We start from the raw sequence: 24916 nt of genomic DNA, 5'->3' as shown, positions 1-24916 counted from the left end.
CTAATATGTGGGAAATACTCATTGCTTTGGTAAATGCAAAGAGCTTTTTTAAAATAATTTAAAATTCATTTACTTGTATCCATCTGCAATTAAATTTTCATATTTTAAATAAGTTATTCTGATTGTAAATTTTACATACATCAAATTCTCTGAGATGTATTAAGACTTTGGAGAACAGTATAACTATCAATCACTTTGGATAATTTAGATTTGTATTTGTGGATGTGACTGGATTTTACAGTCACCAAAACGGTATTTCAGACAATGGCTTAAGCGACAGCCTCTTCCAGTGTCTCTGGAGTAGGGATTGGAATAATAATGATCATTTATGACATTTATCTGAGGAGGACCGTTCTCAGGTGAGTTACCTGGATTTTGGCATGTTAATTTTACCTTCTTTGAACTTGAAAATAATGTTCTCTCCCCATGATGGGAGCAAGTCTTCCAGTGGAAACAGGGAATCTCCTATTCCTGGTGAAGTAAACCAGACAGAGAGTAAAATAATCCCAAAAGAGAGGGGCAAGAGCATGGTACAAACAATGATATGTCTAAAATACCTTAATTATGTTAATTTGTAAGTATATTCTGTGCAAAGTAGGTTAGGGGTGCAGAGTGTGATTTTCTGTTTCCACAGTAACATTTTAATTATTGTGATATCACAAGAGCACAGAGCAATACTTTTAAATTTAATCTGTTACTTGCGTTGACTTGCTTAAGTCCAATCTCCATAGAGCAGTTGAATATTGTGCTTAAATCCATTTCTCTTGTGTAAATGTAAAGGTATGTTTTAAAACCTTTTGACTTCAGTGAGACACATACAGGTAAGCCATTAGCTCAGTAGGAATAAATCTAGGCATAAATTCAACTGTTCTACATAATTTGGGATTTGGGTGATCCAAAGCAGTGCTTAGTCACAGCGTAAGTACAGATTTTGGGCAGCCTTCCATAAGGACAGTCTTTCCAGTATTTCCCTACGGAGAAAAAAAGGAGAATTCAAGGAAATATAGCAGATGCTTGGCTAACTCTTTGCTGACCTTAGTGTAAAAATGGAATATTTGTTAGGACCAAGTCAATATATTGGGGAAAACAAACAAACACACACACACACACCAAAAAAAAAAAAAAAAAAAACCACAACAACAAACAGGTTCAGGTGAGAATTTTTTTAATATATATATATTTTTTTTTTTTCTGGGGAGATGACAGACCTACATGCTTTTTGTCTTCAACTTTTTGAAGCACACTGTGTAGAACCAGTTCTCTCCTTCTTCTCTGTCACTTATGTAAATGTAGGCAATGTCCTGAAGCTGCTCCTGATCTGCTTCTAGTGCAACAGAAATCAGATGAATGTCCCCACAGAATGAGGTCCTGTTTCAGAGCTTAAGTGGCACTAACCCCACCTAATAGAAGTCCATTTACTTTGAGTGTCATGGCACATTGCTGTTGTCCATCTCGTACTGTTCTTGACAGCTTCTCCTAGAATTTAATTCTGAAGATTCAAACTCATACTGAAATGTTCCTCACAAAAAGGGGCTCAAGTAAAATGAAATAAATAAATAAATAAGAACATCAAGCTGTTCCCTTTTCTGTAATTCTAGTTGCTGAAAGTGGAAGCCTCAGATTCATGCATAAAAGAAGAAATTCCCTTATTAAGCATTAAACAGTTTGGACAATTTTAGCTGCCAAGGTTAATGTAGAGTCCCAAAACAGTCATTTGGAACATCAGGCAGAGAGGAAGGATTATTTGACTGTCTGCTATTCAGTGGAAATGGTGTCCTCCAAAGGAGAAACATCCATCCAGTCATAGGAAAAAATCATCTTGCTTCTGATTGAAGAGTAAGATAGCTGTAAACCAGAACAACAGCAAAGTAGTTTGGGAAAGGTTTTTTTCAAAGCTTCTCAAGCCAGAAGAGATCAGGTGAAAACTGGGAGCAGCCTCACCTTTCAGTCCTTGGGCAGAGGGATGAAGGCCGCGTGCGGTCCAACAGCAGGAAAGCAGCACAGCCTGTGTTCGCCATTCAGCCTGTAGTCATGTTTTGAACTTTGGGAAGATGGAAACTGATGCAGAAACACCAGATACCAAACAGAGTAAATCAACATCCAGCAAAAGGTTGCCAACAGAGATCTTCAAAGCAGAAGGAGGGCCTTGTAGCAGTTCTATATTTTCAATAGGCTTAAAGTCTGAATGCAGCAAAGTAATATGTTGTTCTTGGGAGTAAAAAAGCAAATCCTAGGGAGGTCTTGCAGTGACTACTAAGCAGTCACTGCCACTAGAGACACTTGGACAGGCACCAGTTGCATTAGGACTTCTGAGACAATCTGCAAAAAATCCAGGTGGAAGAGCATTGACTCCAAGATACCAAGTTTAACTTCTGATTATTGGCCCTGCAAGGAAAAGATGTCAGCCTGCAAGGCCTAAAAATAGTAACTCTAAAATGTAAGAGTACAATCAGTTAAAACACACAAGGCCGATTTGCTCAGATTTCATTCTGGTAAGTCTGCAAATTTGCCCAAGATCCAAAGCTACACAGGTTGCTGCCTTACTAGGCAGAACTGCCTGTCTAAGAAGAAATTTCATCTACTTGGTGAAATGATTTATAGCAAGTTTCATTCCAGAGACTTTTTCAGTGACTGGGACAACAAAAGAAAGCCAATTACAATATACTTTATCAAGTCCTTTTGTGGGTAACCTATATGAAGTGGATGGGGAGCAGACCTGGGCTTTGCTCCACAGGCTGTGATTGAAGAGCTCTGTTGATTCAGGCTGAGGCTGTTTAAGAAGTTACTGCCAATTACTTGCCCAGCCTCTGCTGGAATTCCTTATCCTTGAGGTAAAAATAGCAAAAAGTAAAGTGCCTGCTCCCCAGCCACTGCAGCTCCCAGCCTGAGGGCAGTGCAATCCACTTTCAGGTTTAATTTGGTGTTGAAGCAGCATGTGAGCTCAGGTGTCTGGGGACCGTGAATCACTAACTCATCAGATTTAGCTGTGCCAATGAGGTGGTGTGGGAAGAAGATGGGAGGACCAGCAACCTCTTCAGTCACCACTGCTGGATCCAGTGGGGACTGTTTTGCGGAGTGCTTACTGTCCAGGTTGTAGAAGTTGCAACAAACCTTTTCCTTCCTGCATCACAGTTGACCAGTACTTTGCTGTCTTCAGGACACGAGGGGGCCCTATATTAGCTAGTAACACTAGTCATCTTCTAATTGACTTTCTTTAATGGGTTTTCTTGGAAAAGACTTGGTGAATAGAAAGTGAGTATCAAATATGAGTAGTAAGTAAATAATTACTAGAATGGAGCACACTCATCTACCTACATTACTTAGTGTTTCCTAAAAGATAAGATTTTGTTTTGGCTTCTGTAACCAATTCAGGGCAAAAATAAATAATATCAAGTGACAAACGGCTAACCATGCAGTCAGTAGGTATAAAGCAGTTGTACAATTGAAAGCTGTTTCTGGAGTCATTTTGAGAAACCGTCAAACTCATTGAATGTAGTATGCATGAAGGTGTGTTTATCTTGACTGCAGTTCTGTGATTCTTATCTTTCACCAAATTTTAACCTAGAGGTTAGATTATGTTTTTTGTTGGGTGGGTACAGTGTCTTTTGCAGACATGGAGCTGTCCAGAGGACCTAAAGGACAGAGATCTAAATTTTTGAAATGACACTAGAAGATGTGACACACATTTGTGACACATCATGTTGTTTTTACAGGCAAAGATTAACAAGTTCATGACTCTCATTCCTCTATTCATGCTTAAACGACAGTAAACCTTCTGAAGCAAACCATATCCACTTGTAAGGCGACTATAAGTTTGATGTAGAAAGGCACTTTGCCACTAGCGTAGTGCTTAAGCACATGCTTAACTTGAAGTATAGAAGCTTGCGAGTAGCTTCTTGAAATGGAGAGGTGAGCTGGAGCTGTGTTCAACACAACTCAAAAGCTTTCTCAAGGAGGAAAGGGTTGATTTTGCCTTCCTCCTCTCTGTGAGGGACACAACTGAGCCTCCTTTTGTAAGAAGGATTTTCACTGTAGCACTCAGTGACAAGCAGGGAAGTAGGAAAGGCTTGAAGGAGACTCCCTAGCATGTGCTAACACACTGCTACCATGAGGCAGCGTAATTTAATCATCTTATTTTCCACTAAAATGATGTGAAAATGATTTTGTTTTATAGTGTGGAAACTTTGAGACTTTCTGCTGAGTTTTGCTTTTGCATTTGGAATCCCCTTGAAACCAACCCTCAGGTCTGCCAGATTATTAGCTTCACTCATAGCCAAAGCAAGCATTCACACATATAAAACCCTACAAAGTCAGAGCTCTCTTTCGTACTGACTTATGATTAGCTTCTTCTTATTAGCAGAATTCTCAGCTTTCTTTGTTGTTATTTTTTAGTAAGGGAAAAAAATTGCTTTTATTTTTAGATAAGTTGGATTATTTAAACTGAATGTGACACTGAGGCTTCAAAGAATCCTGTGCAGCACATTTTAAGCTGTTGTTTTTAATGAATTCTAGTCACTAGGAAATACAGTTATCTAGGTCAGACTTTTTGAATATTGTTTTTCCGTGGCTGTGCATCCTGCTGTGCTTTCTCCAAAATGAGCTCCCCAATGATGTCTTATTGTTTTACTTTCTCACAGCTTCCTGCAATACCTTTCTTAACTATAAATGTAGGTTTTGCTTTGTTTTTCAGTACAAATGTACCAATGGCTGAACCAACATCCACCCATCTCAGAGTCAGTCCTAAATTTTCTTAGGGGGACAAAGGGAAAGGACGTAAGATATTTGAAAGTTTTATCCTTGATTTGAAATTTTGCCTCCTTGGAAGGAATGGAGAAAAGATGAACAAACCAGAATTTAGTATTGGATTTCAAAGGTACTGATACAACTTCTTCTCAGCTACTCACAGAAAAAATTACCTTATCTATACAGCAGAGCAAGACATCACTTGATGTCATGGAGAGGCTCTTAGAGGTTTCTGAGTATTTCAGATCTTTCTGGCCCTTCAACAAGACATTTCTAGCTATACCCTAACTCATCTCTCAGTATCTTTACTTGAGAGACTTCTCAGTGCCTTAAACGAAAAAGCATCAGACCTGTTAGCCATGCTTACAGGAAGGGACACTGAGCAATAGTCACCCAAGATCACCCACCAGATCAGTGACAGAGGAGGAAATTGCACCAGTTTCTCTTCAGCTGGCCATCCTACCCCTTTCTGATACCACATTTTCTTCAACACGTTACATGGATTGGGCACATACCTCTGTGATCATTAACAGAATACCATTACTCAGCTATGTATTTTCTTTATTTGATGGAAATCATTCTCCACTCCTGGTGGAATGATTACTCACTTTTCTAGAGTAATCTAAACAGCTAGATGTTTTTAGCTTCTGTGCTTAGTGATAATTTTATTTTCATTTGCTATTGTGCTAAATAGAAATTATATAGCCTTACCTGGTAACAGACACTGTGTGTGAGCTGATATGAAGTTCATGTAAGAGGGTGTGGTTTAGAGGCATTCAGTCAGAATACAGTACAGCAGACTGAATCCACTTCATTGTCTCCACATACATTTATTTACACGAAATACAGTGCCTCCTGTGCTAAGCACAAATTGTACTGGAACAGCATGTTGTCAGGAGGGGACAATTTTTCACCTAGTAATGTGAGGTAGAAACATTCTTGTGCAGCATGAAAAGAACTCATCAAGTCCTTCCAGTGTAATTCCGTGAACTGGGAAATTTCTACAGAAAGTCTTATACAGATTACACAAAACTGCAATAGCTAATTAAACCATTGCATGCGTTTTCTTAAGTGTACCCTGAGAAGAGAGATTCTTTTCAGCTCATTTAGTACAATATTGTGTCAGAAAATTGCCCTTCGCACACACACACACCTGTAAATAATAGTGTCAACTTTTGTCTTTACCAAGTGGTTCTCCTCTCATGTGTTTTTTATCATCATAGAAATATTAAAACTTGTTAGTAACATAATTGTGGCAACTTGCTATATGGGATATTTTCTGACAGTGATGTAGCAGATCAGCTTATAAGCAGTTGAAAAGAAAAGCCAGTTTTATTATCTAAATGGATAAGAAGAGAAAAGCAGAGAAAAAATGTGGAATTTAAATCAGAACATGAATATTGAAACTGGAGAGATGAGAAGAGAACTGGATGGTAGCCAGGTGAAGATGCTTCTAGAGCTGCTTACTCACTGCTCCCTGTTCTGGAGCTCACGTCTTGGGGGTCCTGGAATTCCTGTCTCACTGATGTTGATGGCAAACCTCAACAGTTTGAAAACGAGGGCTGTAGCAGAGAACCTGAGGAGCAGATGCTCTTAAAAGATTGACTTTGGGTCCATGGGATGAAAATGTGGCTGGAGGCTTTCTTTTTCCTGGAGAAAAGAAAGGCTGTATAGAGTCACTGGTGCCTAGCCTAAATAAAACTGATTGATCCCAAGAAGTTTTGAGTTCTGTGAATGCTAACTTGGATTATTTGTTAGTGCTATTATGAGTCTTAATTTTAATAGATTAATTTGAAGTAATTAATTAATTAATTACTTTTAATAGATAAATAAATAAATAGAATACTGCAGCTTTACTCGTAATTTGCAGCTAGCATTGAAGTACAACAAGAAAAGAGATGTGGACTTCAGGCAACAAGAAATCCAGCTTTTTAAACTAACCTGACCTAGTGCAATTTTATGTTCAAGTAACATAAAGTAGACTTCAAATGCACTTGTATGGATGGCAGATAATAGACTCTTAGCAATAGATGATGAATATGGCTTTTATTAGGTGTAGTGTCAGCCTTTGACACCGTTGATCCCAAGGCTTGTTGACTTGTGTGCTGCATGATCTGCTTTACACTTGACCATTCAGTCAGGTGGTCAACATAATAACTATAGCTCTCCTAATTATTATTTAAACCCTGGTTTGAAAGTTCAAGCGGGGCTTAAAGTTTTCTGGTCCTCTGCAAAAAGGGAAGTTTGAAGGTGAATTTTGCTGTCTGAAGGAGCAACTGGCTATGGATTTGTATTTCAGTAAGCACCCATCTCTGATTAGACCGCCTAGCAGTGGTAAACTGAAAAGGTAATGCGTTGGGAAGCATCTATGGAAATGGAGGCATTTTTTAGTAGCAGCTTGAAATTGAGATAATCTTCTCAATCCTTTGCCAATTCCATAAACATTCAACTCTAGTTTTGTTATGTCAACCAAGTGCCATAAAAGACCAGCTATGGTGTTGGATTTGTTTTTATTTGTATACATTGTATTTGTGCTTAAGACCTGTATCTTTAGAAAGTATTTCTATCTTTCTATTAAAGGTTACAATCCTGGCTGAAGCATATTTATTTGGACATCTCTGACCAGTGACATTTCAAGATCAAGACCTTTGAGGTTCAGTGTGTAGAACAAAATGTTGTGATTCTTTTGTTTCTACTTTCAGATTCATTCATTGAGATGGCTGAAACTGTGCTTGGTGAATCAACAGCTATATCTTGCCCTCTTCAAAGCTGATGGGCAGGGATGGGAGAAGACAGCAGGGTGGTGTTTAGAGAAAAATGCCTTTTCTCCACCACATCAGTTGTCTTCCCCCCATGCAAGCTTGGTAATGTCTATAATGGGAACAGAAGTGCTGTCTTGTGTTAATTGTGTTTTCTCAACAGAGTTCAATAATCTTTTCTTAACATGGACGGCATTTGAAAATGAATTAATTTTGATTAATGCTTGTCCCTGTTAAATGGCTGCATTTAATAATATGATTTCATTAGCAGTGCCATTTAGTTCTAATATAGTGCATTTTATACAACAGGCAAGGGGGCATGAGAGATTGACAACTGTCTTTTTACCTGCTTTTTAAAATGCTAGTGCAACCCTTCTGCTATCTCCATAAAGGACAAAGCCTGCTCTTTGCAGGGTCAGCATTGCTCCTCATGTCACGACAGAGAGAGGTAAAGGACATCTTTACTCGTACCTTTCACCCAGCCCAGCCAGGGCTAGCAGTCTGTGTAAACATAGTGCAATATAAAGCCTTCTTGGAGTGTACCAGGGAAGAGCTTAGTTCAAAGGTTTTCTTTATCTGAACAAAGAAACACCCAATCAAGGAGCTGACACTTTTGTGGGGTGTCTTCTTGGAAAACTAGGCTCTGTCATTCATCTCAGACATTTTAACCATTAAATACACTGTCTGTCTGCATCACTGATAGTACTGACAATGGGGCCTGGTTTCCTAAGGGAAAAGATGAGTTCTTGTTCTTTACTTTCTGCTCATGTATTTATTTAATCATGGCTTGGGAGCAATCTGCCTGTCACTGTATATCAAGCAATAGCAGTGGGATTCTTGAGGGCAGTAAATGAACAATGTCATCCAAAAAGCTTTTAGGGACTTCAGGAGTATGTAAAACGCAACAGCAGGTCAGGGTCCCAGCGTGGCCCATCTGAGCTGACGTCCCATCTGAGATGGTGCCCCTCACTGCAACCCCTTTGTGGAAGGGAGACCAGACGTGCCATGAGTTTGCAGGGTGGCCACAGGCCTTCCCTCTTCCTCCTAAATGGGCAGGGAACAGGGTGGTTGTTCCCTGAGCAGCCTGGGCCTACACTTCCCTCCTTGGGAGTGTTGGGGTGGAAGCTGACAGGCATCCAGCCTTTGTGCAGGTTCCCAAAACAAACTGCAGCTTTTTTGGAGGTGGAGAAGATGCCCAGATCCAGACATTGTGCAAGCTCAATATCTTCTCGGAGTTAAAGGTAAAGCAGTTGTGCATTTCAAAGGAAACAAATGATAAACCTTTAACAAAACAAGATGCTGCATTGCTCCAAACCCATACCTGAAGAAGTGGTTGAAAGAGAAAAGACAAAATATGTTAGCACACAGTATTTAAGCAAAATGCTCAGTCCTGCTACTCCAGTTCTTTAATACATCCTGAAGTAACAGTAGCAACATGGTCTTTGGCAGTTCATTTTTAAATGAAGAAAACAGACCATTAAAGTGTATATGTTATATTCTTGGACATCACTAAGACAGAGGCTAATGCTTTCATACAGGAGCTGAATAACAATAGCCTAAGGGTAAATGCCTTTAAATTTGTAAGACCACCAAAGAGACAACATTGTCTTTAATACATCTTACAGTGATGGATTTACCCTAACTTTTGATTTCACTGGTTGACTCTCTCACACCTAATGTTTAGATCAGATATTAGGAAAAATTTCTTCACCGAAAGGGATGTGGTTTAGTGACAGTGTTAAGTTTACAGTCAGACTTAATAATCTTAAATGTCCTTTACAACCTAAATGATTCTCTAATCTATGCTATAGACTTTTTTAAAAATTATTTTGTGCTTGTAGGCAATTAGTTGATCTGCCATTTCTGCTGCCATTGATGTGGCTGCCATTTATTTTCATGGCAGAGCTCCTGGTGGTTTCCACAAGAGGAGTCCCAGGCTTTTAATTTTAGTTTTCAAGAACTTAACTTTTGCAAGTAAGTACGGATTTAGAGCAACTTTAAAAATAATTTATTTTATTTGAAAATAAGATACTCTCTTTAAAACACCTGCAGTGAGTGTATCTAACTATTTTTAACATTGTAGTTTGGACCATCATCTGCTTTACCCTTCCTGACACACTAATACAATAAGTAAATTAATTTAATCTAGACTTATATGAGTCTCACTGAAAAAATCTAATGAGATCAATCTAGTAAGGGCTTTGTAAATGTGATTTGAACATGTATTTTCAGGAAAAGGATTTTAAAAAGTGCTAGCTTTGACCAAATCTGTGTACAAAAACAACTAAAAACCTAACAATGCATAATGTGTTCTGTGACTGCGGACTTCTGAAGACCCTTCAACTCTTGATGCATGACATTTTCAAATTGGGCAACACCTTCAACAAGTAACATCTATATAATCAGATCTGTTTGTCTATTGACTTTTTTTTTTTTTTTTAAGGTACTAGTTCCACATTTCACTGAAAAAAAGGTTTATCCTAACACCCAGTTTCATGGGACAAATTACTCTTTTCAAGATCTCATTCAGAAAGTACCATATTGTTTGGATGAGAGCTGGATATGTTGTCTATGTTGATTTGTTATTTTGGAGAATCATGACTCATTGTAAATTGGTCTGGGGCTTTCTGGCTCCCTTGTGTTCGTTTCTCCATGCCCTGTTTACTTACTCCTGATGCACTCCAGATATTCTTTTCATGCACTGGCCTGGGTTTTGTCTTTTTCTTAATATTGTACAATGTCCCGCCACTTACACATGGTCAGAAATAGCATAATCAATTTTATTCTAGTTATAATATTACCCTAGAATCTTTCAGGCAGATTATCATATGTTGTTGGTATAACAGCTGCATTTTCAAAATAGAGCAAAATCTCTGAGGTGTCTTCTCCCAGGCAGTTTCCTAATAACATATTCTCTGAGGCATCTCTTTTCTCTTTTTCCCTATCTAGCAGTGGACAACTAGTTCTTTCCAGACCCACAGATCCATTCCCTCGCAAATTTGTTTAGCGATACGATCAGTGCTGCCGCTCCTAGCAAGATTAATTTCACTGCTGCACGGGTACAAAAATAGGAGCCACAGATGCCTAGATCTATTGGCAAGTGAAGCATTAATTGAACAGGAAGCATCAACTATTTTCTTACTTTGGCTGAACATTTCAAATGTAATTCTAAAAAAAATAAATCATCTCATTGAAGCAGTTTCCTACTGTTTTTGTGTTAAAGTTCGCCAATTTCCCAGCTGCCTGCTATTCAGTACAAAGACAGGTAGCATCCTCTGTTGTGCTTTTTGACCCAGATTCTTTATTCACATATGTCAGTGTTTGCAGTAAACAGGACTTTGCAATAAGCAAGTGCTGGATCCTGTTGTCTTGCGACTAACCTTTTCAATCTTTGTTTTTACTACCCAGCAACTGGATACAAATAAAGCAGAGGAATAAAGCCTGAAATAATAACAATACAAGTGAAAATCATAAAAGAAAAAATTCATATGAAATGTTGATAGGAAGCTACACTGAACAATTTGCATACGTTTCAACTTACAATCACATCTGCTTTGCACAGTCTGCAGTCTCTTCGTTGTTCCATTCCCATCATAGCCAATGCAGAGTAGCCCATGTGGAAAAAAACAGAGAGGTCTGAAGAATTTTTCGTTCCAGCCCCCTCCCATCTGGATTTCTGTAACAGCATTGTAAACCTAGCTGGGTTGTGTTGTAAAGCATATCAAGGTATCATTTTATTTGTTCTTGAGCTGGATTTATGCAAGCTTGCAAAAATAAAGCAAATTCTCTTTTTTCCAAATAGTTATAATAACAGCAATAAAAGGAGATCGACTCAGAAGCCTTTAACTAATGCAGAGTAAACCCATACATCTCCCTGGGAGGCAAAGCTGCGATTAGCATGTTTGAATGCCTTACTACAAGTGATACTTTGTGAAAATGCAACACTCTTTGTGGGAATGAAAAGTGCAGTTGTGAAGCAGGTTGTTCATTAACAGAAGTGTTAGTGTAGTGTTTGCTGTGATTTCATCCCAGCTTAACAGAGCAGAACCAAATTGAAGAGCCAAAAAAACAAAAACCGAAAAAAACCAACCAGGCAAGCAAGAACTCTCTTGCTGGTGGGTTTTTTACATCCTGAGAATTTGACTTTATACTTTATTCTAGTTCCCACACATTAATGTAGATGGCAGAAAATCATGCAGTGTTGATTTTAATTCAAGCCTCCATCCATATGTTTTAAGTACTTACATTTTTCCAAGATTATTTCTAGCTGTCGCAAAACTTGGAAACGAACAAGGCAATTTTATGTTGTTGAAATCTTACCAAAGTTTTAGTCTGAGTTCAGACTGACACTTGACAGCTAGATTTTCTTTGCAGAGGAACTAAGAAGGAAAGAGAGTCTCCCGAAGGTAACAGCATCATGTTAGGACAACAGAGTGTTCTCACTTGTCCTGCCCTAAATCCACTGTCTAAGCAAACCTGTGTGTGAATGCTCACCTAACACCATGTCCAGGACGCACTTGGCAATGGGCTTCATATTAAAGTGAATGGATGCTATTTTGCCACTGAACCAACGAAGGTCGTTGTGGTCTGCCTATTCCAATGGTTTTGCAGAGTCGTTGTGAGCAAGTCAGGTGCATTCTGACATCTCTTGACACAGAAACATCACTAAACACATACACTAACCAATTAGTATTGGCAATGCCAGAAAAGCACATCTAACACATTTTATTTTAAAAGGGGGGCTGTCCGTTCTAATTTTTTTAACTGATATCCTATTTTCTCTCATGTAAAATGCAATAAAATTATGCTTTTCTCTTGTCAGATGAGGGTAACTGATAAATGCTTTCAGTGTAAGACCGTATGATAACTCAGCATGACACAATCAAGCAAATTATAGATCAGTGACAGATGACAAGTGCTCTCTCCAAATTGTCATTGATATCATGCAGTGGCAAAAAGACTATCTTCTTATGTGCTGCTTTATGAAATGATTTGCAGACCTCGCTATTCCTGAGTTGCTAACCACTTGGTGCTTCACATCACATATGGTCATGCTCCAGCAGAGAACAAGACAATGCCTTCACATCCTGGCAGTCTTAAAGCAGACTCATAGCACAGCCTTTTCTTCAGGAAGGGGATCAAGGAAGTTTTCCTGCCTCTCCAGCCTCAACTTCCCATCTTTGTCCTGTTCGCAGAAGCAAGAGTGATTCATCTGTAACTGGAGAAGGGCAGCAATAGCTGATTTTCTCTGATGCTAGGGTTAGTGATGATGCCATTCATTGCTATCAAAGAAGAGAGAATACTTTTTCCCAGGCTTTGAGTGTCTTACTGAAGGCCCACTCAACAGCAAGAAATGTTTGGGGAGTTTTTTCCTTGGTTCCCAAAGTCATTTCACATATTCACAGCTCTGCTTCATTTATTCTCAAATGAAATATGCTTTGTAAGCTAATCTTCCTCAGCTAAAGGTCCGTGTGCAAGTGAATGCTTTAACCTACATGACTGCAAATGGAAACGTCTCGTGCTGCTGAAATGTCCAGAGCTGTCCCAGGTCTGGTCTGAGACCAGAGAGCTCTTTTGACTGCCTGTCCATGCTTAAAACTGCACAACACAGCAGCAGACTGTGATGGCTTCCATAATCTGGGTAGGTCTTCTCTGCCTTCCGGAGCTTTATCATCTCTTGCACAAGTCTGCTCTGAGGAGATTGTTTCTCTGAGGCAACCTTGCCTTATGCTATGGAGAACCTCACGGTGTGTCCAAAACAGAAATTAAAAGGCCACAGGGAGAAGTGTGAGCAGGTCTGGGATCTGTCTTGAATTGTGCGAACTGGCTATGGAGGAATGTGTCTGGACTGATTGTAAACCATCACCCACTGCCCATCACTGGTACCATTCGGTGTCTGAAACACTAAGAAACACTGCAAAAACCAGGCTTTCAAGCCCTAAAACCCAGAAAGACAGGTTTGTTGTATTACAGTTGTGTATTAATTGTGCAAGAACAGATTGTTTCATTACTAATACTAGTGAAAAATCAAGTGATGTCTTTGTGACTACCATGAACAAGACTGTGTTTGTAAGTCCAAAAAAAATGCAAACTACAAAGCTTTCTTGTGATCAAGCTATATTCCCACATCAATGTGCATAGCAGCAACTTTAGGGAACAAAAGAGTCTTTGTTTAAAATAAATGATTTTCCAGTTCTTCTTAACTTAGCATAGAGTGACCCTTTCTATTCAAAAGCTCAAACATGTCTAGAAATTGTTGGAGTGCCTAAAATTCTCAGCATATTAAAATTGTACTTTTTAGAAATCGAAACACACAGAGCATAGCAGGGAGAAGACTGGCTTGCAAAGAAGGAGACAGCAGAACCAAAGGTAGTGCTGCTTTTTCTTGGTGTCGGTTGCTTGCATGCAGTACAGCTATGATACGCATTTAAAAAATTCACAGTGTGTGATGACTTGTGTATTATGTGACGCTAATTTTAAAGTGGAACAAAAGTGGATGTGATATTGATTAGAACAATGAAGCTTAATGAAGCGATTGTTAAGGCACAGGCTCCATACTGAGGAGGCTCAAAGTGCAAGTTGTTTGCTTTAAAAAAAAAAAAAAAGGTGCTGTTTTTATGAATGAATGTTGACAGGACACTGAGGATTTTATATCTGTGGTGTAATGCAGTTACACTGGAGACTGATAACAGCATAGACTCAGGTGGTGTTTAGCTTTATTTCTATCTGAGGAATTCCCATGTATCCCCTAGTAGGTATGCAGGCTTGTGATGCCTGTGGGTTTCACTTTGCTGGCCATGGGAGATGAAAATCATGATGTTCTGCGAGGCCAAAGGAGTTCAGGCTCTTTTCTTTACACATCTTTTTTTGCTTGAAAGGGTATTCTTCAAGACAGAGACTCTCTTTACATCTGTTTCCACTGTGCCACTAACCCCACTGTCAGTGCTTAACAAAGGATATGTAGCATTGTACTGAAAAACAACATGAAAAGAACTTTAAAGTGGCAGAAATAAGCTCTTGGAAGTCAGGAGAAGCCAAACATGTGGTTTCTTCTGTGCTTTCAGTTTGGCCTTATTACATATACATATTGTGTGACAGTCATGAGTGACATCATTGCAGCAGTTTTTCCAGAGCAGCAGCATTCCCTTGGGCATGACATGAGCAGTGTTCAGGGCATTAATCAGTTTGGTGTAATGAATGAGGATGTTGTTGAAGAAGCTAATCTAGGAACTGACAATTGTGTGATGAAGGAGGAGGATGACTTCAGGAAAGGAAATGATGGGCTTGTGTTTAAGTCAGATGAACTTAAGGCCAGAGATTTCGCTGCTGGCCCTGCCCCAGGCTGTCAGGGAGAAAGAAGACATTGAAATTAGGAATGGGCTCTGAGCAGTGTGGGAAGGGAGAAGTCTAGCCAGGCTTGTCCTGACTGCCTGTCCTCTTGGCTGCCTGCTATGGGCAAGCCAGGCTGATCTGCTCCCTGAGGCTCCCGACACAGTGTGTGCAGTATCAGCATGGGGGCCCAGCTGGGGGACAGACCAAGCTTTAGGTATGTTGTCATTCCAAGTCTGGAGGGTGCAAGCCAATGACAAGAAATAGTCATTCTCTGTGGTTTGTAAGGCAGGAAGACGAGGTGTCTGCCTGGGTTTGAAGATTTAGAAAAAAATCAAATCGGTGCAAAGATGGTGTTGACCAGAGGCCACAAGGTTACCAGCCCTGCAGAAGACAGCAAAGTTTGAAGCCAAGACCTGAGCAAAAGTGTCAACGCATGTTTTGTTTTAGTGGGACTTCTGGAGAGACGTGAGGAGTCTGTAATCCTTAGCTGCTTAGATCTTTGTGGTTTTGTGGTCACTGGCATGTGATCTCCAGCTAGCCAGAAGCAACAATCCTTTCCTGATGTAGAGGGGTCTCATGAGGAATTGCAGATAAGGCCCAGTTTTGAAGCTTGGATCTCTCTGTTGGGACTTGGTGGAAATATTTGTACTTGTTGGTAGAGTTAGGAAGATGCACCACTTCAGAATTTGGCATTGTCAGCTCAGGTCTAGGTTTCAACTCATCTCCAAAAAAACACATTAGCAAAATTGTCATCACGAGATAGTTGTACGAAGAGATACCAGGACACTGGCATAGAAATGGGATGGTAAATTTTGCTTCTTGGTCTTTGATGGGAAAAGCAAGAAACCTGCTGGTACTAGTTATTTGCCACACACTTCAGTTTAAGCATCATTCTTTAATCATTCTAGCAGCTTCCCACCTAATCAGATTATTCTTGTGTCGTTCTTCCTGAAAGATAAAAATTAGTTTAAATCCACTTCAGGTGAGCAGGGAGAATCCAGTTAATAACACTGAGCTATTTACACTGGAGTGCTAGCAGGTCACTAAAATAAATTCAGCTTGCTTGGCATGCCTTTGACAGGACATCTGTTGTTGAATCTCGCCTGATAGCATCTGGGCCCAATTACTTTTCTAAAATGGTGGGAAAAAAAGAGATACATTTTCATGGAGAAATAGTGCCTGCAATTTGCATACTGTTTCGTTAAGGATGTGGAGGTGGGGGATCTCAAAACATTTCAGAAACTTGAAAGAACATTTTCATTCAGTCATCAAAATGTGTTTGCAACATAGCTTTCATTTTCTTAAAAAGTTATAATTAATATATAAGAAAGCTCAATAGATACTTTTACTTTTCAGTCTGCATTGAGCATGCAGTTGTCACAGCTAATCAGAAAACAATGTATGCTGCTCTTTTCAAAAGAAAAAGTTCAGTCCCGTGATTTGATGTGTAAATTGCTGAAGAAAATTTGAAGGTTAATTTGGTCTCCAGATATGACACTTCTTTCCAAATTGATTAACTACCAACACTGCGGCTCTAAGACTGATGAAGGCAGCAGAGGAATGACCCCTGCTCTTGTTTTGCTACTACAAATACAGTTACAGTGCACATTGCTGAGAAATTCAGCTCCATAAACTTAATCTTCCTGGACCTGAGATAGCATGATTGAGAAACAGCAAGGAATTACCAGGAGATACCAAGGTGTCTTGTGATCCCTGAGTAACAGCAGAAAATTTTAACCCTGCCCAACTAGAAATGGGCAAAACTGCTTGGGAAAAAAAATGCAACATCTGATTCTTCAGTGCCATCCATTTTGTATAGCCAGGTATGGTTATATAAACATCATCTCAGCCAGCAAAATCAGTTTAGTTAGTCACCCAATTCCATCTTGTGCCAGGTTATTGTTTGCAGGGTAGTGCTATAAACCAGAACCATATTTGGGGTTTCTGTGTTTGGTTTTGGGTTGTTTTTTCTTTTGGTTGGTTTTCAAGTCAAACCAGTTCAATACTGTTTTGTTCAGTTTACGGCTGCATCAATACAACTGAGGGGATAGAGGACTGCAGGAAAGAAGGAAATATAAAGAAAAAAAAGGATGGAGAGTTCTTAAGCTGCATTTGTCATTACATAAAATGTTTATGTAACTCTTAATCTTACAGGGTGAGGGTGTACAGTGACACTGTTCTGATGAGGCAGCGTTTTCTTGGGAGTTTCCTAATGAAACAAAGAGAAGGGAGATTTGTCAGAAATAGCATTATCTGCCACTACCCAAATATTTTATGGAAACAAAGTAGTTTCAACATCTTCTAATGAAATATTCCTCATTATATGTCAGGTTATCTAAGGGGCTACTAAGGATGTGAAAGTAATAGCAGGTATGCTGGAGATAAGGATGTGCAAATGTGCATGTAGACTTGTCTGCTCTGATATGAGGAGTTTGGGAGTCTGCACTGAACTGTCTCAGGGCCACGTCCAGTTCTAAACTGCATACATACATAGGTAGAGGGAGAATGTGCGATTAATTTGAAATTCTTTTTTTATGTCATGTCCATGGAAATTTTATTTCAGCTTCATGCACACATGAAGAGCCATCAGTGTTTAGAAAAGCTAGTTAAGTTTGCATGAAGCCAATGAGTCAGAAACTAATGACCTCTAAATAAACTTAAATTAGAAATTGTTCTTCTGTGGATCTATCAGTACCTTCTGAAGGTACTTATAATCCAGTTGTATTGAGTAACATATTTTATTTTGTGATGTTAATTTGAATCAGATTGCCCTATGATGGAATAAACCAAGTTGTTTGCACACACAACTGTCCTTTAATATAAAATGCAGTATGTTGTCCAGTCAATTTGTTATTCACTGTGAACAGTTCAGGACAAACCTGTAGCTAGATAAATCAATCCCAGTACACATAAGAGTGGCAAACACACTCATAAAAGCTTTATTTTCTTTCCAGACAATTTGCCAGCAGCATAAAGGCATTGTATTTATCAAACTGTTGACAAGCAGTGGTTGAAGTAGCTCCAGTATTCATAGTGATCACTAACTGCCACAGTATTGCAAGATTTTGGATTTGATCTCCTTCAGTGTCAGCATATGATTAATTGTAAATCTGTCACAAAAAGTATGCAGTCATAAAGCAACTTAAAGCAGGGATGTGTACCAAAATAAGTGGATTAGATTTTTACATATCAGGACCAAAGAGGACACAAAATCCTCCAAATTAAATTTGTTTGAAAAGTAAACTCAAATGACGCTAACGGTTTTAATCTACTAAAGATGTAAATGGCTGTTCACCTTGCAGAGTTCAAGGTAATGCTACCAGTGTAAGGATAAGGCCCAGTTCTGTATACCTTCAACCACTGAAGCAGTCCCAGTGACATTAAGGGCATGTGCGCAGGTGGTGTGAACACTAGCATGGCTGTATAAACCTGCAGTACCATTCCACCAGTGCAGCCCTGTGTGGTTGCAGCTTGGACTAGCAAATGAACACATCATTGTTTGTACGCAACCTTCAAACACAGTAAACTACTTCTGGTAGGTATATGAATACCTGCAGGAGCTGGGAGACCACTAAGCTGTAGCAAATGTCATAGGTAGTTGGATTCAGATGGCTTCAACTGCACCCAATTTCTGATTTCACCTACCCAACAGGAAATACCGGGTGCAGGGACTTGGGAGGAATTTGACCCATTTGAACCTGGACTTCAATGTAACTACCATTTTCTGTAGTGTGTGTGCTGTTAGTGTAGGTCTTTATGCCTATCTTTTGGCATTGCTGGTGTTTTCACTCCAGACATCCCTCTGTTGTCCCAAAACCGAGATTCTTTCTCCCTGTTATGCAATAAGCCAAATTCTACACACAGGGACAAGATATTACAGAGTTGCACAAGTCTGGATGCAGGAATAAAACCAGTATGCCAGAAAGAAAAGTAACAACCATTATATGCAAAATCTTACCACTGCTTTCACACCCTCAGGGCAGTCCTAAAGAGCCAGTTGGTTACATATTTGCATATTGGTTACATAATCATTTTAGCATATAATGAGCAATGTTCAGCTAAAGGATACTTCACCCAACAGTCTCGAGATACATGTTAAAACAAGACTCAACTAATTGTGCAGGCTCCAGAAAGCCTAAAGCTGGGGGGTCAATACTATCTGTAGTGTCTGTTTAGGTGTTCTGCGAGTCACTCATAATTGTTAGAGGAGCAGACTGACCTAAAACTGAGAGGATTTACATAGCGTCAGGTTTGCAATTGACAACAGGATTCATTCTTCTAAGTGGTGATGAGTACACCTCCATACTTGTTTTACACTGCTCATGCTGAGCTGTTCCTCTGGGAAACGAGGGGACAAGGGACAGCAGAGTGTCCCTTTTCAAACTAAGACAGAAATCCTCGTTTCTGATCTCAGTCCAGAGCAGCGCGTTTGTGTTGGAGCAAGAGAGACCAGGGTGAGGACAGGGAGTCTTCTCCCAAAGCTCATGCTGCAGCTGCTTTGGCCAAGATCTGAAAAGTGGAAAGGGAGGGTGCCTGGCTGCTGGGTTCACATTTTGGGATTCTAGAAGCTACATGGTATCTGCTAGCTGCTAGTTCATCCAGTAATGCCTTCTCCCTGTGAAGAGCCATTGTCATTCTAATACATGCTGCAAATGTATTTTGTGATTAAAGTTGGAAAATGGAATTACGGAATTTGGACTGTCCTACATGCAAAAAAATAACACTCTTTGTTTAAACTAGTGAAAAAAAAAAAAAAAGGTCAGCAACAGAACAACTCAGTTTTCCACTAAAAAGCTGCTTTCATGAAAGTTTTTCCAGTAGCCTCTCAGTTACTTATGCATTTGTGGGAGAGACCAACAAAATGCTTTTTGCAATAGGCTGTGTACAAATTTGCTTCCTGCCAAACCTACATGTTTCAGAGTTGCAAGCCTATATTTTGCTAAAATGTATGAGTAATTTTTTCCTCTCCTTCATGGATTCTTAATTTTTTTTTTTGAAAGTACATCATCTGAAACGAATTTTGTGGCCACAAGTAAGAAATTCTGGTCTGATGACTTTGGTGGCAAAATTAATAACTCTGTATCTCGTTTTATGAAAGACTGCAGCTGTTAGCATATTCAGTCTGCATGTAAAGTCAAGCCAGGTTGTGTTAATAGTCCATCAGTAAGGAGGAGGTAAGAGCCACTAAGTTTTGCATTATGCATTTCCAAAAGCTGGATGGCAAAATGGTCATTTTTAGAAGTCCTAGGATGTCAGCAACTGTGTGTGTGTTTGTATGGGGGGTGTGTGGGGGAAGAAAACGTGTGGCTATTAACTATTCTTCTACATCAGCTTCTGTGATTCATGGAATAGAAAGGGAATGATTTGCATTATGTATTTGCATGACCTGAAAAGTACTGAAGTATTTAGTCATGTTTGCATTTCTTATTTACTATTCTTGTGTTGTTTTGCTTGTATTTCTGCTAGTCTTCTCAAGCACTATTAGAATATAGTAGCTTTTCATTACTGTGATTATCTTTGTTATCTGTACTCCCAGGAGAGCTGGTTTCGACTTTTTTTTAATAGTAGAAATATCTAGGAAAGGATTATATTTTTCAAATATTTAGGTGACAGAAATAGGACTCTTAGACCAGTTTCACATTTAGGAATTCTTAACAAAACAGCTTGCAGAATTTCAGAATATTCAGGTTTGAGTCTCTTGAACTACCTGGTAGAGACCTGATGTGGGGAAGGAAGCAGGCAGCGTAGCTCGGTGCGGGCAAAGGCACTGTTAGTTTGCCTGGAGCTGGGGGATATCATGGATATCATCACGGCTATCCGTCTATTAACACATATACACCTCGTATAAAACATGATGCCTTAGGCTTTTTGTAGCATTTGAAATTTTATCTTTGAAGAAATACTCTGGGAGGCAATGATGTGTTGTGGGAGATTTTCGGGGGTTTTATTCAGCTAGCCATAATAACAAATTACCTGTGTAATCTTTCTCCAGGGTCCTAATAATTTAATAGTATTTATGTTTCTCAGACTTTCACACACACACATACACACACAAAATAAACCCCACACAAAATGATTAGGTTCAACATTTTCAGGCTATCTACATTTTTTTTTCCTCAGTTTTGCCGTTAACCAAATCTGTCATTATGAGGAATTGTGAAATAGAGTCACTTGAAAGCTATTGGTATAGCCCATGAAATCCTTCAGTGGTTCACCACCTTTCCTATTTAGAGCACAGGGAAATCAAGAGGGAAATGCCATGTATGTCTGATATTTCCTTTCCCTAAAACGCCCTCTTTTTTATCCCCTTGTCTTACAGACATCTACCAGCAGCGTTTTATAGTCAACAAGTTGCTGTAGAAACAGTAAAAGTGTAGTTATCTGTAGAAGTCACCCACTAAGCATTGTGCTGTTCTCCTTTCCATGGCTTTTAGCTGCTGGACCTCCCTCCTTAAAAGTCCAGTTTGCACCCAGAAGAGCCCCAGCTGTGACCTTCCACTCCTCCTTCACATGTTCTCACAGATCAGAGAAGCTGGATCATTAATTTTATATATCTATAGAAGTCGTCCTGCCTTGTTTTTCTTTGATGCTGCATATTAAGGGTTAGAAGTGCATGGACTTAAGATTTTATTTGGGCTTCCTTGGGCAGGACCAAGGTACCCTTGCCTAGCCCCACACCAGAGGATTTTTGGCCTGCAAGGTGCTCAGAATTCACACCTCAGCTCCTCAGGGGACCCAGGGTAACCGGGAGCAAGTCTGTAGCTTATGAATGATCCAAACTGACATTTGCATTGGCAAGAACAATACAGAATCTGACATTTGTGTATAGAATGACTATGTGATAAAACAGTGGTTGCTGCTGCCTTTTGTGTGATCAGAATATTATCTCTGAGTGCTGAGGGAGTGTTGTGGCTAACGCAAACAGCTTTGTGCATGTAGGATTCCATCTGAGTGGAGATATATAGATACATATATGTATATCGCACGGCTGATTTATCAGTTATCTTGAGTTTATGTTACAGTACAGGCTGGGAAGACTCTAGATTGCTTGACTAAATGCTGTTGCAAAGGCAGAGCTTCTTTATGATATCAATTGAAGATTTAGATCCTGAAGAAAAAGAACTCAGTATTAAACAGACTCAGAGCTGTTGCAGTCTGGGAAAATCTTGATTTGTTTTATAAATTAATGCAGACTAGTTCCTATTGGCAATGTTTTGGTGTCATATCACAGTTTCTAGGAAATATATGAGCCCTGTTACTGATGCACATTGGTTTCATATGTAAGTACATGTGTGGACATGAAGCTGCACACTGCTGTGTGTTCCACATATCGAACAGCAGTTACTTAGGCAGAACACAGTGAAGCCTCCCACACAGGTTATTTTCCTTCTATAATTTATCACTTCCCCTGTTGAAGTAGAGAATAACTCCAGACAGGAGCTAGATCTGCCCATTGCAAACAGGGTCCATTTTTGTTTCAGCGCTCTTAATTGATTTCACTTCAAAGTTTTTTATATAAATTGTAGATGAAAATCAATTACGTAGTTGAAAAATGGAGCATCAGGAAGCAATTTATAAATAGATTTCCTTAAATGCTACAAGAAAAATGGTTAATTTTTATGGAGCATGTCAAGGCAAAGGGGAAGAGGTACAGCTACTACACTATAACATGGTCGTCCTTCTTTGCTCACCTAAGAGCAACTCTGTTGAGCAGGTTTGCTCTTCAGATACATCGTTGGGTGTAACTAGTTGATTCCAGGCAGCCTTGGACAGTCTCTGTGGGTAGCTGCTGGAGAATAACCACCCAACACTTAAAAATCTGTTTTTCAAGATAGCACTACTGCAGACATCATTTGTTTCCTGGTAGCAAGATTTGGTGGCACGGTGATTTGGCTGGAGCTCTGCCCACATGGGTCAGGTTCCAGGATTGTCCATGTGCTGGGATTAAGGGGCCAAAACCATCCAGTTATATAGTCAGCTGCACTTAAATAAGTGAGGACCTCCCAGCGTCTAGGCACTTAGCAGGCACCTCTGCTACTTCTGTTGACACACATTGATTTCACTTTCGGAGGAGCTGCTCCATGTTACTAGTGTACCCTTTCAGGTGTCCTCAAAAACAGGTTTCTGCACTCTGCCTAAGGTATGGGGGTGGGTAATGGGCAGGTTGTGCTTTCACATAAACTGAACTTCTCTTACTGCTGGAGTTCAGTGGAATGTCTTGGACAGAGTTATGAACTGTTCTTATCACTTCCTGAGGTGGGTCTCACATGCTTCTGTGGGTGAGCCTGTGGTGACAGCTTTGGTTTGGGTCTTGTCACACAGTCAGCAGTCCTTCCTGAGAAAGGGAATTTTTAATCTTTTTTGGAAGAAAGTCTGAACCTGAAATACTACAATAGAGTGGTCACCTCCTCTTAATTCTTGTCTTTTCTTAAATGAAGGCAAAAAATAGAGATGCAAATAACCCACGTTAGCACTTTGATAATCACAGTCCAGCAATTCTGCTGAAAAAGATTCTCTGTGGCCCAGTCTGACCTCGGAGTTGCACAGAAAAATTAGGTAAAACCATTTTCCTATAGCTGGAGCCATAACAATGAATTTAACTCTATTACAGATCATTGAAAATAAGCAGACACGGGGTGGCTCTGATACCACGCTGTGGGAACTTCTGTTTTAAATACAGTCCTGTGAAAAGTGGTGGTCTTGTGGTGGCAGAAGACATGTATGACATGCTGAAATCCCCTCTCTGAACCTTAAATAGCTAGATTCCAAGCTGGTTGTTCAAATTTACTCAAAACATTGGGTTTACCATTTAAAAATTGGGGTTTTTTAAGAGGACAGACACGTTATCATCAGTATTATCACTCTTTCAAGTGTGTGTGAATGACACATGACAACACCTATACCCTGTCTCCACGGATCTGAACAGGAGCGTCTTTGTCAGGAGCACCCACTCTGGTGCTTTTTCAACTTTTTTTTTGCCAGTTTTTATGCCTGCTTCATTTTTAATATTGATAATGGCTCATGCAATACCAGACTCTTAGCAGCAATTTATCTGGTCTCTTCCCTCCTGTCAATTACTCCATCTCCACTGACTTTCCCTGTCTCTCTCAATGATACCTTCATAAACTCCTTGAAGAAAAAAAAAACGAAATTGTCTTATGACAAGGCATGTTAGATAGCTGCTGTCTCCTCTGCTTTCTGCAGCATAAGGTACCTTCTGTCCCTTCTCAAGTGAGGGCCAAAGTACCCTAGCCTGACTCAGTGTCACTTCTTCACCCTTTGTCCTCTGGCTTCTCCCAGTCATCTCCAGTAGGAAAACAACTCAGCTCCACACAACTGAAAGTTTCATCCCAAATTAATGAGACTAAGCTAAGGTAAATGTTCAAACACTTATCCTGTCTTTAGTAAGACCTTTTATGAAACATCCTGGGGACAGAGGTGCTGCCAAGCCACATCTGACCAACAGGACAGCACAGATGTCTTCTCATTGTCCAATAGTGGTCACTAACTGGTACTTCAGAGGCAAACCTATTTTCACCTTGGCTGTTGAGCAATATAGTCTTATAAATTCTTCAGGGAGAATTTCTAATTAAGCATGATTGCTTTTGTTCTTCGGTAATACTATCAGGATGACAAAGCTTTGTCAGATTGTAATAACTCTATCCATGTACAATTTACTTTGAAGCTCTAGAAAAGCAATTAGTAACTTCTTTGCATGGCAAGGCAATTGGCCCTGAACAATGGCTGTATTACAGACTACGCTTGTGAGGTGAGAAATGGGGGGAGAAAGTTAATTTATCTAAATTTCAAAAAAAAAAAGGGGGGGGGGAGAAATAACTGTTAATAATATCTTTTAATAGGATTTTCACAGGTATGCCCTGCCAGTGGAACATCTCTCTCCTCAGGGCTGCTTCGCCACCTGTTTTAGCCAAATAGAAATCTTCTGTGAATAGACGTTGTCTTCTATCAAATCTTCACTTCTTCTTCAGACATCAAAGAGATATCAGGGGGTGTAGTTAGGAAGGAGGAGAGAGAATCTTGATCTCCTGAGTTTCAGATAGTTCTTCAGCAAAATACTCTAC

At 39.6% G+C, this 24916-nt stretch overlaps 1 protein-coding gene across 26 annotated transcripts in view; it reads left to right on the top strand.

Annotated features, from left to right (window-relative positions):
* LOC136097497 (poly(rC)-binding protein 3-like) overlaps positions 1–24916 on the top strand; it is a 518562-nt gene that overhangs the window by 410977 nt on the left and 82669 nt on the right. For 2 of the 26 annotated variants that reach the window (XM_071804360.1, XM_071804365.1), the window contains one exon: positions 13804–13871. The exons of 23 other annotated variants lie outside the window; for them this stretch is intronic. The gene's annotated coding sequence lies outside the window, so the exon portion shown is untranslated. Of the gene's footprint in view, positions 1–7375; positions 7397–13803; positions 13872–24916 lie in introns of those variants that run through there. One more of the 26 variants, XM_071804371.1, reaches the window with a different exon arrangement.

Source organism: Patagioenas fasciata, chromosome 2, assembly GCF_037038585.1.
Source record: "Patagioenas fasciata isolate bPatFas1 chromosome 2, bPatFas1.hap1, whole genome shotgun sequence".
NCBI lineage: Eukaryota > Metazoa > Chordata > Aves > Columbiformes > Columbidae > Patagioenas > Patagioenas fasciata.
This window is presented reverse-complemented; position numbering and strand designations above follow the sequence as displayed.